We start from the raw sequence: 18,725 nt of genomic DNA on the forward strand, positions 1-18,725 counted from the left end.
ATATACTCTTCACAAATTATCAATAAACTTCCCTAATCTCACCTCCATATAGCAAACTGTAAAGTGAGAGTTGGTAAACCAGCTTTTATTCACCTGCTTATAAAATTATCTAGTAATAAATACAATTTATGGCAATATAATGACTTTTGGAAAACACCTGATCTGTGTTTTTATCTTGAGCTATAATATTGTGATTTCATAAAAACTTATACTGTTACAATTAAAAACCTCCACAATGACAAGCAAATGCACTCTCAATATTCTGAACTTGAAAGGAAGAGTATGCCCAGAGTGTTGCGGGCATGACTTCAATACTAAAACTGATGGTCATTTAGGATTTCAAAGCACTCTCTGCCAAAAAGCATTTCACTCTGTGACTGGAATTCCACAAGTCACAGAGACTTAAATGCTTATGTGCCTGAATGCCCTGCAGTTTTACTTGGCAATTCTATTTTCTCCTTCCAACTCATAAAAGAAACAGGAGGAGACATGAAAGACATAGGTACAGAGAGCAACTTCTGTCAACTGCCTTATTCACATTGCCCTTTGGTCTTCACTGATCACCCTTCCACTCCCTATATACCTAAGGTGTGAAGAAGCAAATATTGCTGATTCATCAGTTACTCATTTGTACAATGATCTGTACTCCAAATGACCCACTGAAAGGAAACCAGAAACAGATTCTAGTCTGATAACAAGTATCATTAAAAATTCAGATATTAATAAAAAAGGAACATGGACCTTACAATAATGGTAGGGAAAGTTGCATCCAAAATGGTTTTCAAATTAAGCTTCCACACTAAATGACAGCCAGCATATACCATCAATTGTTTGAATGTTTTTATGTACTTACTAAAAACACAAGAAAATGCTTTTGACTTCCAAATACCTGGATTTTTAAAAGGTAACTTTCCAATGGAACTTCAAGTCTACTTTTAAAGGTTCTTGGTATTCTCCAACCATACAGAGTTGTAATAAGCTAGGCAGTAATGGATGACAGTACTATATACAGTCTGTGTAGAGATTATGTGTATATAAGGCAGAAATTATACAGATGGTAAAATCTCAACAACGAAACAGATACTATAATGTAATCAACAAAGAGAAAGAAAAATCGTGTTCAAAAAGTATAATATCTTTGAAGAACAGATTTTAAAGGATTTGATATACTCAGGAAAAAATGTTTTACAAGGAAATGTTTAATGCAACTTTGTAAACCTATATCAAATTGGTCACTGTGTTTTTATCTCTGTATCTTGAGTTTTGATAATAAAACAAAGCTTTTTGAATCCCCAAAACAGAATGTTCTCATTTTTCAAAGATGTTTCCAAAAAAGGAATCTTGTTAATTAGTCTGCCTTAATAAAAGCTGAAATAATAATATACTTTAAAAACTGAAAAATGCTAGCAAATTTAAGGCATAATTTTAAAGTACTTTTTAAAATATACATTATTACATATAACACAAATGAAAGAGGTTCTGAGCAAGCTATTCCTCAAATCAAGCAGGGCTTGGCCTTTTCCACTGTGATAATAAACATAGTGAAAACAAGAGAGCTCTCTTCTCTAACCTGGGGCCAGGTAATACTCGTCTGTGTGTGCCCATTCTTCCCCCTCCATGCCTCTCTCCACAAAGCAGAATGATCACTTTAAAAGGGCAATTCTGGTTTAAAACCCTCCCAACTGTTCTTGAGATATATAGAAAACAAAATTCTCATCTATGCCAGGACCTCCCAGACCCAGTAGGATGTAGCTGCCACCTCTCTCAGTCCTTCCCCCTGACTCGGTCTCACTCAAATCAGTTCCTCCAAATTGCTCTGCTCCTCCTCAGCTCTGAGTGTTTCCACACTTATTTATCCTCTCTGCCTAGAAGGCTCTTTCTTCAACTTCACCCCACCCTTCCTTAGGGAAAGAAGGCTCCAGATCCCTTAAGGCCTTACTGGACGATTTCAACACAGTCTACTCTTGTATCCAATTGTTTCACCCTCTACCTGCCTCAAAGGACAGCACACTCCCCAAAGGTAGGAAATATATCATTATATCATATATATCATATATATATATCATATAATGATATATATATGATATATATCATTATATCATATATATCATATATATATCATATATATATCATTTTGTTCATCATTATAACCCTGAGATTTATTCATAAATTATTTAGTTCATATCGTGTGCTGTTCTATAAGATCTGGTTTCCTATCAGTAAATAAAATAAGACAGAAACCCCTGACCTCAAAGTTTACAATTAAGTACGAGAAGAAAGATTATACATAAAATATGAAAATTACATGGCATGTTATAATGTAACAAGTGCTACACAGAAAAATAAACCAGGGAAGGGAGATGTGGGGTGCCTGTCATAGTACGGCTGGCTCAAGGAAGTGTGGAGTTGAAAGTGATCAAGAAGTTTCATGTATGGAAGCTTTGAGAGTCTAAATGCCAGTTTACCTTCCTTTAAATAAAATAATTCACTTTACTAATTTCTTCTAGGCTACAGCCTTAGGGAAAAAAGTTCTGCTATCATTCATCACTGTATTGCTAGTGTCTGATAAAAAATATCTGCCCAAGGAAGGAATGAATCCTTTCTTTTGTCAGTGGTCCTCCTCCTATAAAGCCTGTAGCAATGATTCTCAAGAGGCAATTCACTTAAGTTTAAAACTACATTTTCACTATTGTAATTGTTTTGTTTTGGGTTAATAAAATCTGTTTTAATTGTAAAGCAAAATAAAGGTAAGAATTATTTGTTATTAAAAGGGGGCACATTTTTAAAGACTGAAGAAGTATAATCTAGATAACATAAATTACTCCACCTGAAACAGTACTGTTTGTACTACATGCAGCTATCAAGATAGTTACATCTTATAAATATTTTATGCACCTTCTACTGTACCCTTTTCTAGTGAAGGTCTTCATGTTTGTTTACTGAAGTATGCAAAGGGATGATCTGCAAATAATTTCTCTAAAACTGAGGTGGGAGGTATCTTCAGATATGCCTTGATCCCTCTAGTTGAACAAAGTTTACTAAACATCATGGCTGTGGGCTGAGCAAAGAGATTACATACATAAAAGGATCTTACCCACAAGGAACTTTCATTAATTAATTAGGTGCCATGCCTAGGATACTATGGAAGTGGGGGAGCATTCAGCACCACCTTAGAAATGAAGAAAAGGGTTCCTAAGGACTCCTGAAATACCTTTATAAAGATAGGTTAAAAAAGACATTCAGTTTCAGGCAAAGAAACTATGGAGACCAAAGGCAACACCATGGTTTTGGGGGGTGAGGTGGGCAGGAGGCAGTGGTCAGTGTATGTTGACCAAGGTGGCTCTGTCAGCAAGGAGGAGGCAGATATGAAAGGCCCCATGGGACCAGGCCTGCTGTGCTAAGGGGCCTGGACACTTCTTATTTAGGCAGGGGCTAGTCACTAAGGAGTTTTTTAACCTAACAGTCAAAATACACCTTTTAAAGAAACCTCTGGCTGTAGTTGAGTAACATGGTGTGTGTAAATAAAAGAGAGCATTTTATCTTTATCATGCAAACAAATACCATCATAATTTATCAGTTTACAATCCAAAACTTCTGCATATCAGATTTCATAAAGAACATTTTCATTGAAGATTGTCTGTCTTGATGATAATCAATCCCCCCCCCCCAATTAAGTAGCACGCTTTCAAATTCAAGTAAATATCAAATGTCCTCCATGTTACACAATGCACTCTATGGCCTGGGTCTCACTACCAGGCATATAGGGCTGACACTAAAGAAGGAACCAGACCCTGACAAAGAAGCAAAAGTGGTGGTTTCGTTCACCTGTAACCCTTCATGATTAAACAAGAGTCACAACAGCTTCACCATAAAAATTTTGAAAAGACAGTGTTTATAAAGACATTGAAAGGATAAAAGGTATAGGGGCTTGAGGAGTTGAAGGTGGAAGGAAATGTAAGTTAATTTTCCCTGTTCCTAAGGAAGACATGTTACACTCAGGAAAAACAAATTAGAACACTAGGAAAAAAACATGTCCATGTTGGAATTATCATCCTTCTTTTCATGGGAGGATCTAATGGCTTTTTACCTTACAATTCCAGATGCCAAAAAAAAAAATCATTTTCTAATCACAATAACTCCAAAGTAGAGGAGATCTAAAGACATTAGCCAGTGTAACAATTAGGAGCAAAAAGTTTAAATTGAACTAAACTCACATCAGCTCTGTTGAGTTTAACCCTTTCAGAAGGCCATGCCTCATTCATTGTGTACTCTAAAATTCGCTTTTACAGAAAAAGGAAAACTCTTTACAGGAATAGTTTTACAAAAGAGCATAACCAACAAAACCTCTGCAGCAGTATGTTTTTTAACAATGTATTTTTCATAAACACAACATCACTGTTTGTTTTCTTCTATTACCAAAAGGTTAAGTCAATAGTCTTACAGGAAGAATTACAAGAATATTCTCAAGAGATTTTCCTGCAATTAAAAATCTGAAAAAAAGAAGTCTTTAAAAATGAGAACTCTGCAAGAGTACAAGCATGTGTCAATGAAAGCATATTTAAAACTCGTGCCTTAAACATTAGGACAACAGCAAATGTATTTAAACTAACATATCTATACACTTTTTGCAATCTCAAGGAAGCATCATAAAGATAACATCACTAAAATTAAACCCATATTATAATCCTAGTTATTATACAAAAAGTATGAACTCCAGCACGACACTGAAATAAGAGTGAAGGGAGTTTCTCAGCCACTTCTTAGTAACATTAACCAGGGTGTATCACTACAAAAAATTGTAAATATTGTTGCAAATCCATAGAGTAGCAGGGCTACTGGCAGACAATGTTACTACCATTAACAACTTGATGTTGCCAATTTGTAGTTAAATATTTTAGAATGTTTCAATTGCTTCATAAAAATAAGTTACAAAGTAAAATATTTGTTTCCACAGAGTTTAACTATGTATTTGTCAAGATTTGTGCTTATTTGTGGAAATCATATTAAATTCAATAAACCTCCAAATCTCAATTTACTTTAAAAAACTCAATTCCTAGGAACAATAAATAAAATCAAAATTTTCCCTGAATGCACTGCCATTTAATTTCAGCTACTCTTTTCTAAAACGTGTTAAAGTGAGTGCTAGAAACTTTTGTAACCTATATTATCATCTATTTTCTCTCTGGCTCCTACTCAAATATAGTGTGACTCTTTTCTCCAAACATACATTCTATCCTCAGAACCTGATTTCTCTACCTAGACACATGTGATGGGAAAAAAAAAAAAAACCCAAACACCTCTCTGTTAATAATTTAAAACAGACAATCACAAAAAGAATATTGACAATAGTAATAAGCACCATTTTAAAAATTCTTAATAAGCATCTCAGTAATTTAAAAAATAATAAAAACAGCCAACATCAACATGTTACAACAGCAGTATGAGGCTATTATCCATCTCCTTTTTAGAGATGAAGAAAGTGAAGCACCAAGAGGATAATTTCTAATAAATAAGAAGCCATGCCATTATTTCATGTAAATAAGTCATCTCACATTAACTTTTCAAAATACAGGATGAAACTTATTCCTAACCAAGCATAAGTTTCAAAGGAAGTACACAAATCGAATTTATGGTTGAATAAACTTGCTAATCTGATGCCTTTCAGAAATTATTTCACTTTAAGCAATTCAAGCAAACTTCAGTCAAGCAATTTCTTATAGCTTGATTATAAAACTGCTTTTCAGTATATTAAACACAGAGAGAAGTTGAAGAGTTACAACCATTTCAACTTCTGTAAATTACCGGGACTGTAAATTAGAGGGAGCCAGGCAGGTGGGGAAGCATGGAAATTGCAGATTGCACATACTATCTGACCACCACAGAGAAGTGAACATCACTCTTACCCCACCCCACCCCTTGGTCTTTGCAAACTACAACTTAGCACCTGTTTTCAAGTGCGTTTTAAATACTTAATACAACTTAAGAGACCAGCTAAATACCAAAAGATTTAAAAAACCTTTAAAAGGGAAAATAATTGTAGGCTCACTTTACCATATTCGCCTTCAAGTTGGCATTATCTTGTCTACAAAGCCTCACATTTAAAAACTAAATTCCCTGCACAGTCCAGGGAAATACTTCTGTTCCTTCAGTTATGTGAAACTTCAAACTTCACTTAAGATTAGGACATTGCAGGGAGGGGCTCTCTAAAACGTAAGACTCACCCTACAGATAATTTCCACAAGTTTCAGGTCAGCCCAAATTAAAGACTATTTTACGAAAAAAAAAAGGGGGGGGAGTAATATTAAGTGCACGAAGGACTGCAATACAAAGTTACATTAAAGTCTTAACTCTCAAGTTTACGTTCTGATTGGACACGACCGAGAAGCAGGTGCGTAAGAGATTCCAGACCTGCCCTTTTCTCTCGAATGTCTCCTAGCCCTATATCCAACACGGGACATACTCAGATTTGAATTTTCTTTTTTTATATAATTCTTTCAGAATCTGCCTCTGCTCAGGCCTATCAAGAGAATGGAAGCTTCCCAAACACACACCAAGCAACAGGATCCCCACTTCCTGGTCCGAATGACCCTGTCCCCTCCCCGCCCAGCAGGCCGGCGGCCCCGGGCTCCGGGGCGGAGGGCAGGGCGAGGCCGTCGCAGTGCGGGCCAGACCCGCAGCAGGGCCCGGACCCTGCCCTGTCCTGCTCGGACTCGTAACCTGCTCCTGCTGGGGCCTCAGCCCTGCCCGGACCCTGGGCTGCGACTCCGTACTTGCAGGGCCCCCGAGCTGTGACCCCGGCCCTGCCCCTGCCCAGCCCCAGCCCTGACGGCCCCCAGCCCTGTTCTACCTGAACCCCAGCCCTTCCCAGGCCCCTGCCTGCCCGGACCCTGCACAGACCCCGACCCCAGTCTAGACTCTGGCCCTGCAAGCCACCGCCGCCCTGCCCGCCACCCTGCTCTGTCCGGCCCGGTCCTGCCCGCCGCCCTGCCGGCCGCGTCCTCCGGGAAGATGGCGGCCCGTGACAGGCGGGCGCGGCGCGGGTCCGAGACGGCGGGTCGCGGAGGGGTGGAGCGAAGGGAGAGATGGGGCCCGAGACCAGCACGGCCGCCTCGCTCACCTGTCAGCGCCGCCGCCGCCCGGCCGCCGACCGCCGCAGCCCCGGTGCCCGGTGACCGCGCCACACGCGGACGGGCCGTGAGGGAGGGGCGGGAGCAGGGGCGCGGCCGGCCCGGGCGAGCGGCGGGGGACGGCGCGGCGCGGGCTGGCGGCGGGCGGCGGCAGCAACTTCCCGTTTCGGGCCCAAAAATGCCTCAACCTCGCGACTCCGGCGCCCCAACGCTCCTTCCCGTTCGCATGAGAACACACAGCTCCCGCTTCCGGGACTCGGCGGAAATCCCGCCCCGCGCGCCCGCGCATTCGCGCGCTCCCGCACTCTCCCGCCGGGCCCCCGACTGACGCTCAGAACCGTGAAAGCCTCCCGTCAGGAAAGCGCGTCGGTCCAATTGGCCGCGAGCGAAGTTCAACCCGCCCCCTCCTCCCGCCGTGCTTGCACCCTCCCTGCCTTGGCGCCAGTGATTGGCAACGGTGCGCACGCAGCCAGGCCCCGCCCCTTGCACATTTCCCAACCCCGCCCCCCCCCCCCCCCCCGTCCCCAGCTGAGTAGATGTGGTCGAGGGGACTACAAACCTTGGCCTTGTCACCTTGGGAGCGTATCCCCGCGCCCCTCCTCCCCTAGACTGTCCTGGCGGTGTGCAAGTCTGGTGGAGGTCTGGGAGCCCCATGAGCGTGCTGAGGAGAAGGCGGTCAGTTCGCAGGTATCTTCAGTCTCTCCTCGATCCTCGGCCGGTCAGCAACTTTCTCAAAGATTTCAGGGGAAGTGCTGAAAATTCGGGTGTCTTCCCAAACACGACAATGTGTCACCCACCTCTGACTCATTGTATGGGGAGAAAGAAACAAAAGAAAAGCATGTACACCTCCTTAAGCTTGCTGCCCGACTCCCTGTATACCTGCCCTAATTGATTATTGATGGTATAGACATATATATGAGTCAGGCCAAATTGCAGGATTTAACCCCTGTTATAAAGGTTTTCTGGGTCACTCCGTCTAGACTTACGGTGCACCTGTACTTCTTATTTGTTCTTCCTAATGTATTCTGCATTCCAGACTTACATGTACCTATCGGCAGGGTCACAGTATCGCCCTCAGTGTGGGTGCTTCCTGCTTTGAGATATGTTGTCACATCCTGGCTCTAAAACTTAACATGTAAATTAAATAAGGATATTCATAACACTGCCCTTAAGGAGAATAATCAGGTAAGACTAAGATTTCTTCTAACTTAGTACGTATCTAACTAAGATATGTACTGAAATCATGTACATATTTTAGAGGGAGGAAAAACGACGTTGAAACACTTTCCAAGAGAACCTACCTGTTGGATATGTTGCACAGCCCTTCTCAGGTGCCTCATTTACATGTATGTCCTCTTGTGACCTTTCAAACCAGGGCCTCTACTCTGGGCCCCTGACATCATCCCTGGGCCCAGTGATGTGGTCTACCTGTGAAATATCAGGAATTCTTCAAAGTTGGTAAATTAGACTTCTGCCATTTTACTATACAGACAAGTTCCTCAATTATGAAAAAGACCAAAAACCTAAATGATAGGAATATACATTATATTTTAATAGTATCTCTTACTTTCTGTCTATGTCATGTGACCCTTCCTGAAAAATTGACACTGGGATTTTTGTTCCCCTATGACTTTTTTTTTTTTTGACCTGTGTTTCAAATGAATCATCCGTTTTCACCTTGAGATGTGCAGATACAACATAAAACACATTTTTATGTCATTTCTACTTTAAAAGATAAGATAAAGTTTAAAAACCCATTTTAACATAAACTTATCAAACTACATATTAAGCAGTTACAACCCCTACCCATCTATCCTATCTAAACCCTTTACTTCTCTCCCTAAGGGTGGATGTACTCTCTCCCAATTGTTTTCATAGCATGGAGGCTGGTCTGTGCTTCCTGGTCTCCTCACCCCATCACTCACCATGCCAACAGAGATTTCCTTTCAAAGCTTCCTCACCATCCACCTGTGAGTCCAAGACCTGTTGTGTGCCCCAAAGGGCAAAGTCCACATTGTGTTCCATGGACTAGAAGGCCCTAGCCTGCTTCACCCTGTCCTGTCCATCTCCTTTTCAGTCCTAGGGTCAGACAGCCTAACCTTTTGATCACACTCAAGTAACAAGCATTTCAAAGTCAGTGCTGTAGTTATTGGGTGCAGATGGGAATAACACACAGGCTTTACACTATGGGACCTTACTGGTTACTGAAAGGCATATCAACTGACAATAGCCATAGTGTGTGGTGAGTCCTGTTAAAGACCAGAACAAAACAGGATCATGGGTTGCCAGATGTTTGCTGCTCCTGAAGTTGAGCATAGGGTGTCTTTTCATTCCTGAGCACTGTGATCCTTTAGTGTCCTTCATCAGAGCTTTTCCCTCTGCTGGAAGCATCCTTCCTCTGCTTCCACTTCTGGTAAAATCTGGCTAATTTCTGAAGCTTCAGCTCAAATGTCAACCATAAATCTTTTCCTTTTACATAGTCCAGTTCCCTTCTGGGTGCTCTTAGCAGTCTGTTCATAGCTCTGTTAAAACTGTTATAATGATATTTACATAACAGTCTGCAGAACAAGGGAAGAGACCAGTAAGTGTGATATCTAGCACCATGTGGAAGGTAGGGGCATAGGGGCATTTTTAAGGACCACCTTAAAAATGTCTGTTGACTTAACCAATGAAAAAAGCAAAATATTATTCTCGTAGTAAAAGCCTAAATTTCAGCTAATATATGAGAACATTCTTTTATTTCCTGTTTAATAAAACACCTTTTCTCCATGTGTGTATCATCATTGTAAATTAGTTTACCTATATATTAGCAAACTCATTTGCAGCACTCAATCTATATTCCTAATGATCTAGAACTATCCATTTCCCCATGAATTCAACACACGGCAAGTCCCTACTTTGCCCCAGGGAGCTGTGCTAAGTGCTGGGGAGACACAACACAACAGCACAGACCAGAAGGAAGGGGAGCAGTGAGGGATTGTGAAGAATAAGGATGACTACGGAGTGTGCACAGAGTGCCCAGATAGCAAACGCATGGCAGATGTTGACGCCAGCTTGGCAAGGAATCAGGGAAAGTGATAACTAAGCCAAGGCCAGGGAGACAGTAGTGGAGGGGCTCTCAGCAAACCTCCCAGCAGGGAGGGAGAAACCAGTCCTGGCCAGAGAACAGGAGGGTTTAAACATGGCAAAACATAAAGTGAAGTTGATGAGAAGTGGGGTGGGCACAGAAGCTCAGAGGGGTAAGCAAGGCAAGAACCCCAAGGGTCTTGTGAGCCACTTCAAATGTTTGAACTTGATAGTGATTCAAGACTTCATAATGAGGTAAGAGGGGATTCGTAAAAACTTTTAAGCTCTGGAGGATCCCTGACCCTCAAAAGCCAGCCAAATAGAAATACAATAAGGAACTGGCTTAGGCAAAATTAGGTGAAAATATTAAAATGGATAGTGACTGTAAATATTAGAACACTTTTTTAAAAAGAGTACATCAGTTCATACGAAGAAATATAAATATAAATATTAAAAAGGGTAAATGACACATATAAGTTATCATCATTTCCATTTTATATATTAGGAAAGTGAACTTCAGAGATATAAAACAACAATCTGCCCAAGATTCCCAAGCTAGTGAGTAGAAAATCAGACTAGAACCCCAGACAGGGTGCATTTCCCACTATACCATAATGTTTTCCATTTTCTGTCAGCAGAATGGAAGTCCCTTTGTGGAAACCTCACATTTCACTCAGTGGAAATTTTTTTGCTATACGTTGCTTAACACAGCAAAGTGGAAAACAAATAGCTTTCTATCTAAAGACTTAACCAGACTTAATCTATTGCTCTCTGATAAAATCCAGTCAGACTTTGACATTTGTGCTCAGAAAAGAACAGCTTCAATTATCCCTGAAGACATTAGTGTGTTCTATGGGTTCAGCTCTGGTTATATAATGTTTCTGAATGAAGATAGGAGTTATTTTAAGTCTGCTTGAAATTAGAATTCTTACCATCTTGAGGTCTTGATCCTATTACCATATCCTAGTATATTTGCTGAAATGTAGGTATATGTGGCTCTTCTTGGTTTACTCCTCTAACACCCCCCCAAAACAGGATTATTCAGTGAACCACTGTAAAGTCCCCATTTTGATCTTGAGCATGATGTTATTTGCTAAGGGATATGCAACAAAATGCTTCTTTTTGTAAGTGTACAAAAGAAATAGTACGTATGATGTAGGCTATGTTCTCAAAGATACCACAATGTTTGTAGAGAGATGAGATATTGTGAACAAGACAATGTGTAACAAAATACTAAATCAGAAGATGAAATGTGTTACTCTGAAACTAAGTTCTATGGCCACCGGGGTAGGGAGGGGACTTAGCTAGCAGTGTTGAGACTTCAAGGAGTGATAAGTTTCTGGACTGGGAAGACAGTATAAGCTTGGCTTTTATGGTGAACAGCAAGAAAACTGGAGTATATATCGGAGAATGCATGAATGGGGAGGTAGCAAGAGGCAATATGAGAGACAAGAAGTGCAGGCTAGTCCCAGGTTGTGACTGTCAGCACCAAATCAAGGAGATTTGACTGCATCCTGTAGGCAATTAGAAGACTTTGAAAAGATATAGTTTGACTTAGAAGTTGTTTAGTTCAGATGAAACTAGAGGTTGATCTAAATACTACAAAGTCTTGAATGTTGGGTGGAAAGTTGGGCCTTAAGATCTTAAACAGACAAAATCATTGGCTCAGGTGGTGAGGTTAGTGGTGGCAGAGTAGCAGAACCCTATTCCTCTAAGGTGACAGGAGCTAAGACCCTGGACTCTCAGGCCAGGTCTTTTGCTGAAAATGAGGTTGCCTAGCAGGTTGGAGAAGTGACAAAGTCTGTAAAAGTGGCTGTGAGGGATGTGCTTGGGAGAAAATGAAGGTTGGAGATGGCCTCTTTACTGCTAAGTCACTTTTACAGATTTTAGGGTCTCAACCCGCTTTCCTCGCTTGTCTAAGGTTGTCGGTTGTCACATATCTTATTGACAGAAGTCCTTCTCCTGCCTCCATCTGAGAATGGATGAATGTGGAGAGTCCCAATACCCTATGACATTGCTATTCCTTTTAAGTGATTGCAGTTCCAGTTGGTGTTATAGTAATCCAGATATTATATTATTGCATAATATCTATTTTGCCTTAATTTATATTTCTTATGTTAATTAGTATTTTCAAGCATATTCACATATGTGTGTTAGTCGTATCTATTTTCTCTTGGCCAGTTTAGATCCAGGTTTATTATGAGAAGCATCTGATGGAAACAGCTTAGAAATGGAATGAGGGAGCATAAGTATGTTAAGGAAAATAGGAGAAAACAGAAATAAAAAGGGAAAACAGAAATAAAAAGGTACAGAAAGGGAGGGGACTACTTGGATCAGACTTCTAGACCCTCCTAAGAGCCTGACCCCCTCATTTTTTCCAGGACCAGATTTCTATATGTTTCTCCCTACCCTCTTTTATTCTCTCTGGACCAGATCCATTTTCCTAGGTCCCAGTTTCTTCCAAATAATTTATTTTAGCAAGATCTTCTTTCTCAAATGTCATATTTGCACACACTCAAACCAGAGGTCAAAGAGACTTTATACTGGAAGTTGGTTCTGTTTCAGGTGGAACAGCCTCTGCAAAGTGTAGAAGGCAGTGAGCTACCATATCTAATAGTGGGAGTATTATTGATATTCAGGTTTGAATGACTAGGGAACCACTATGGATCATCATAAATATGGGAAGTTCTTTTAATTTGATAATATAATGACATTTTTGGAACCAGGGTCCCCTCTCTTGGGTTATCACATTGAGGGAAGCCTGCTGACATGTAATAAGGACACCCCAGCAGTTCTAGGTGGGTCCAGGTTCCTTCCAATGGCATGGAGACCCCTAGGAAGTGGGTCTTCCAGCTCTAGCACAACCTTCAGGTGAGATCACACACAGCCCAAGATGCTTCTCAACTGAGCCTTGTGTGATACCCTGCATGAGAACTAACCAGCTGAGCCATTCTGAGTACTTCATTCTTTTTTAAAGTGGTGAATTGGACCTTTGCTTGTTGTGTATTATTCTGAGGGTTGGGCTCAGCCAGCTTCCCTCATGCTCTAATTTTTGTCTAATGGTGAGACATGCATTGGTGCCTTCCCCAGGAGAGCATTTTGAATGTACATAAGTATGTATCAGAAGCCAGTTTTTAGCCTTAATTCTGAACAGGAATGATTTCTGCCAGGTTTTCTTTTTAATGAGAGTTGATTGGTTGAGCTAAGATTGACATTATAAAGTTTCTTTCTTTTTTTTCTTTACTAACAAAGTTATGCAGGAGAAGTGGGCAGTGAGAGTGATGGGCTTTGAGAACTGGTACATAAGATGCTGCAGGAGACCAGGAGAGCAATGGGAGAGCAACACCATTTGAGTAGTAATTGTAGTTGTTTCTGATCTTTTTGCCTACCTGCAAGCCCCATGATACCAGAGGCACTGTTATCCCTAACACCTGCAAATGCCCGGCACCCAGTATCATGGGGCTGTGTGTGGCTGGGGTCCTAGAAAAAGATGGCTCCTCAACATTCCTGTTGAAGGAAGAGGGCATCCTGAGTAGGAGAATAGGGCAGAGAGAAGAGAGGAAATGTGAGGTGAGGGTGAGGACATAAACTCAACTGTCTCCAAGGCCTCAGAAAACAAGGAAGAATGTTAATAGCATGACCCAAAATCAGTCTTTCTGGTATATAACAAATGTGAATTAGAAAAAAATGAACCAAAGGACAGGAATTCTAAAGTCCAACTTCTCCACTGACACGGTTGTCTTACTTTAGGATACTCAGTAAGCTTCTGCACATTGGAAGCTCTAATTATTTACTAACTTAACACCATGTCCCTAAAGACTAAAACTTCCAAATTCACTCAAAGATGGGCACATGTAGTGATCAATGTTTGCCTCACTGTAAGTAGGGAAATGTAAATAATCTAATTAATACACTTGTCCCATCACACTTCTTTGGTAGGCAGTTGGTTAGTTTTCACAACAAGGATAAGGTGGAAATCTTGTTCAGCATCGTGGCCTGAGTTTAAGACACTTAGAAAATGTGGGGAGGGGAGCGTGGGTCTTAGACTGAGCAGAATTGGATTTGAATTTCAAGTTACACACTAGCCCCTTCCCAGTTCAATGGACAGGTGCTTGTCATTTTTATTCAGAGGAAAGTGAGGTTCTCTTCCTGCCAAGCCTTGTGCTTTGAATTTTTATTCCTGGCCCCTAGAGTGGTGCTGACTCCACCCTGCCCTGTCTCTGCAGTCTGCCTTCTGGGCTGACCTGCACCTGACTCAGTCCCTGCGTCTTATCTCAAAGTGCTTCGTTCCATTCCAGCTTCTGCTTCTGGTGCTCATCTTTGACTTCTTGTTAAAATCAGCCCATAAACAGTTTGTTAAAAGCTAGTGTCTGAAGGTTGGCTAGAGAATTAGATGCTTTTAAGCCTTAGGGGACACATGATAGTCCTAGTTGTATGCATGGTTCATGGACAGCAAATTGTTGATAATATTGAACAAAATTTGAAACTCAGTAAATATTAGTTGATTCTTATGTTTATGGATTTTTAAATGTTTCCAATTTTTCATGCATATTAGTAAGCATAGATTATAAATTATGGTTATAATTTATATTTTATATTATTATACTATTAACATAATTTAAAGAAACTTTAGCATTACTGTCTGTTACAGACTGAGTGTTTGTATCCACCCCAAATTTATATATTAAAGCCCTAATGCCCAGTGTGGCTGTATTTATCATTGTTATTTTTACAAATAAATGCACATTTGTCCATTTATTTGTAAAAATAACAAATACATCCTGTCCAAAAGGATGTATTAAGGTAAGCAAATTACTTTTCTGATAATTTTAGGGCAATTAATATGGCAGTTTCTTCAGTTATTAAAACAATCTTAGAAGGTTAGGAGAATAAACGTTTCCTTTAACATCATCTGTCCTCTAATTCATTGTGGAAACTGATGGTAGTCCATGCAAGGGGCTAGGGCCTGGGGAGCTCATTTCTCTCTCTAGCGTTTAGCAAGTTATTCAAGTTCTTTGGGCCTCATTTCCTCAATTTGGGATTTTTTCCCCTCTTAATAAAAACTTTTATTCACTTTTGTTCTCTTTGTACTTGACTTTGCATACTTCCTTTTGCCTTGTCATGAAGTTCACTGATCTTTTGCATACAAAAATAGATTAAAATATTGTTCCCACTATTTTGGTCTTTGTTTTTCTGCCTAAGTTTCATTTTGGATAATTTCTACTGGTGTGTCTTTAACTCCACTTATCTTTTCTTCTGCATTGTCTAACCTGCCATTAACCCCATACACAGTGTATGTTTTACCTCAGAAACTGAATTTTTTATCTCTAGAAATTTGACTTGGGACTTTCTTTTCATTTTTCATACCTCTATTAACAAGGTTTACTTTTAACCTACTGGTGACTTTAAGTGGGTTTCTAGAGGCACCATATAGTTGGGCCTTTTTATTGTATTTAGTTCATTTATATTTAATGTGAGAATTAACATGGTTAGGTTTAAATTAACATGTAATACTCTGTTTATCCCATTTGCTTTGCTACCCTTTTCCTCTTTTTCTACCTTCTTTTGGAGTAACCAAGTATGTTTTATGATAATTTATCTCCTTTCTTGGCTTCTTAGTTGTAACTTTGTTATTTAAATGGTTCCCTTGAGTTTATAGCATGCATCATTAGCTCATCAGCATAAGTTCAAATGTTATTTTACCTCTTTACATATAGTAACAGAATCTTATAATAGTATATACTTCCATCTTCTGTAGCAAGGTCAGTCCATGTTATTAAATTTGCCTGATTCGCAAATTATATTCCTTCTAACACAAATCCCATAAATGTTCCCCAGGTTTCTACTGAACACATAAACAATATATAAAAACGATAAATATCTCATGACCACATTGGACTTATCCAAGGATGCAAAGTAGGTTAAAATGTGTCTAATTTTCTAAGTAATATAATTTACCAGTATATCTGGCTACCATAATTAATACCACAGAAAGGATAGTTTAGACAGCAGAATTATTTTCTCACCGTTCTAGATGCTAGAAATCCAAGATGAAGGTTCCAGCCAATTCGGTTCTGGTGAGATCCTCTTTTTTGGCTTGGACAGCTGCCTTCTCACTTTGTCATCATATGGCCTTTTCTTAGTTGTCTGCATCTTAATGGCTGCACCCACATAGCTCCTCCCTAGCCTTAGGCTCAAAGGTCTTAACATCCAGGACCATCTCTGCCCATCCTGAGGGCACATCTGGCTGCCTTGAGCTTCTGAATAGCTAAGCACTTTGTGTATGCCCCTTGTGAATGTTGCACAGTCTGTCTCAGTGGCTCAAGTGGCTCAAAAATGCGGTTACACAGGTCGTTTTTAGTTGCTTCTCACTATTTTGAGCCTTCTGGGAAAAAATAGGGAAAGATAGATTACTCCTATGGTAAAGGGTAAAGCAGTTAGTTGGATACTGCTTTACCACAGGAACAGCAAATGGCTGCTCTGGGTAAAATCTCCTCAATTTGTTGAATCAAATGATTGAACTAGAAAGTATACTATGACTTAACAGAGCAGATGTCTTAGACCAAAAATACCCCCTCAAAAGTATTATTTTTCTTGTTTTGAAAACATTCTGGGATGAGGACTTGGGTCAAAGCTAACTGGAAATAAGAACTGCCATAACTGTGACTCAGATACTTTCATCTTTTGAGCTCAGAGGTAAACCTACTTCAGGGTGAAAAGGAAGCAAGAGCCAGCATTTCACCACAAAACCAGTAGACCTTGCCAACAAACAAACAAACAAACAAACAAACAAAAAACGTTGTGTTCTGCTTCTTTCAGGCGTGGAAAAAATATGACTCAATTCTGTCCAGTAATACAAACGGCAGAGGTGTTGTGGACTTTCTGGGCAGTGAGTGACCCGCACATTTCAGCTCAGAGGCTGCCAGCCCCCTGCCACGGTCAGTGATGCACAGTGTGACAGTGGAATGAGGGAAGGGGGTTTTGAACTTCTTAGAGCCGAGAAGGAGGCATTCTCTGGCCCTGGAAGAGGAAGTTAAGAAGTCTCAGATTTCTTGACTGACTGATGAATAGTGATTTCTTCTTTAAGTTTTAAAAACTCTCCCAGTCATGAAGTTAATTACATGATTTTTAAAAATTAGTAAACCAAACCAAGTGGTTTAAAAGGTGACACAATAGTGGACTTGAGTAGGACAAGAAGACATCATGAGGGCAGGGGCCATCCAGCATGTGGTCTCAACAGGCAGTTTTCCCCTCTGCACATACTGTGTACAATCACCCAGTGTGGAAAACACAACTCTGAATACAGAAGGCAAACTGCTGTGTTTTTAAATTAAACTTTTAATTTTGAAGTAACTATAGCTTCCTGTGCATTTGTAAGAAACAATACGGAGGGTCACAGGTTACATCTTCCTAGTTTCCCACACTGGTGGCATAGTGCACAATGGAAGTGTAACCCCACAACCATCTCTCTGACACTGATAACCCACTGAAGATATAGAACACCCACTTCTGCCTTAATCCTGGTAACCAGTAATCTGTTCACCATTTCTAGAAGTTCATCTTTTCAGGAATGTTCTACAAGCAAAGTAACCTTTTGAGTAACCTCCGAGTATGTAACCTTTTGGCTTCTTCAGCACAATTCTCTTGAGAGTCACTCAGGTTGTGCATGTGTACCCACAGTTTGTTCCCCTTCTTCAGCTTTTTAATTTATTTCAAGTAATCAAAGTTGTACAAAAAAAGGAATTATACATAAGAGATATTTTGGTAATTTTATGCAGGAAAAGGTTGAGATATCTTTTTCTGGTTTTGTTTTTTAAAGTATATTTTTCTGATTATGCTATTACAGTTGTCCCAATTTTTTCTCTCCTCTACCCCCCTCTGCCCTTCATCCCCTCACCCTCTAGCATTCCCCCCACCCCCACTTACTTCATGTCCCTGGATTGTACATATAATGTATTTGGCTTCTCCATTTCCTATACTATTCTTAACTTCCCCCTGTCTATTTCCTGCCTACCAATTATGCTTCTTATTCCCTGTACATTTCCCCCCATTCTCTCTCTCCCCAACCCCCTCCCCACTGATAATCCTCCATGTGATCTCCACTTCTGTGATTCTGTTCCTGTTCTAGTTGTTTCCTTAGTTTGTTTGGGGTTTTTTTTTTCAGGTTCAGTTGTTGATAGTTGTGAGTTTGTTGTCATTTTACTGTTCATAGTTTTGATCTTCTTATTTTTCTTAGATAAGTTCCTTTAACATTTCATATAAGGGTTTGGTGATGTTGAACTCCTTTAGCTTTACCTTGTCTAGAAAGCACTTTATCTGCCCTTCCATTCTAAATGACAGCTTTGCTACATAAAGTAATATTGGATGTAGGTCCTTGCTTTTCATGACTTTGAATATTTCTTTCCAGCCCCTTCTTGCCAGCAAGATTTCTTTTGAGAAATTAGCTGATAATCTTATGGAATTCTTTTGTAGGTATGTGTCTGCTTTTCTCTTGCTGCTTTTAACATACTCTGCTTATCTTTAATCTTGGGT

The 18,725-nt window shown here is 40.2% G+C and overlaps 1 protein-coding gene across 3 annotated transcripts in view; it reads right to left on the reverse strand.

The window, feature by feature from the left end:
- Positions 1 to 7,448, reverse strand: part of LARP4B (La ribonucleoprotein 4B) — a 76,387-nt gene extending 68,939 nt beyond the window's left edge. For 2 of the 3 annotated variants that reach the window (XM_045819965.1, XM_045819963.1), the window contains exon 1: positions 7,118 to 7,448. The gene's annotated coding sequence lies outside the window, so the exon portion shown is untranslated. The remainder of the gene's footprint in view (positions 1 to 7,117) is intronic. The other variant, XM_045819968.1, reaches the window with a different exon arrangement.
- Positions 7,449 to 18,725: the final 11,277 nt, after the last annotated feature.

The sequence above is a fragment of the Phyllostomus hastatus genome, unplaced genomic scaffold, assembly GCF_019186645.2.
Source record: "Phyllostomus hastatus isolate PE091 unplaced genomic scaffold, TTU_PhHast_1.1 phas_scaffold_39, whole genome shotgun sequence".
NCBI lineage: Eukaryota > Metazoa > Chordata > Mammalia > Chiroptera > Phyllostomidae > Phyllostomus > Phyllostomus hastatus.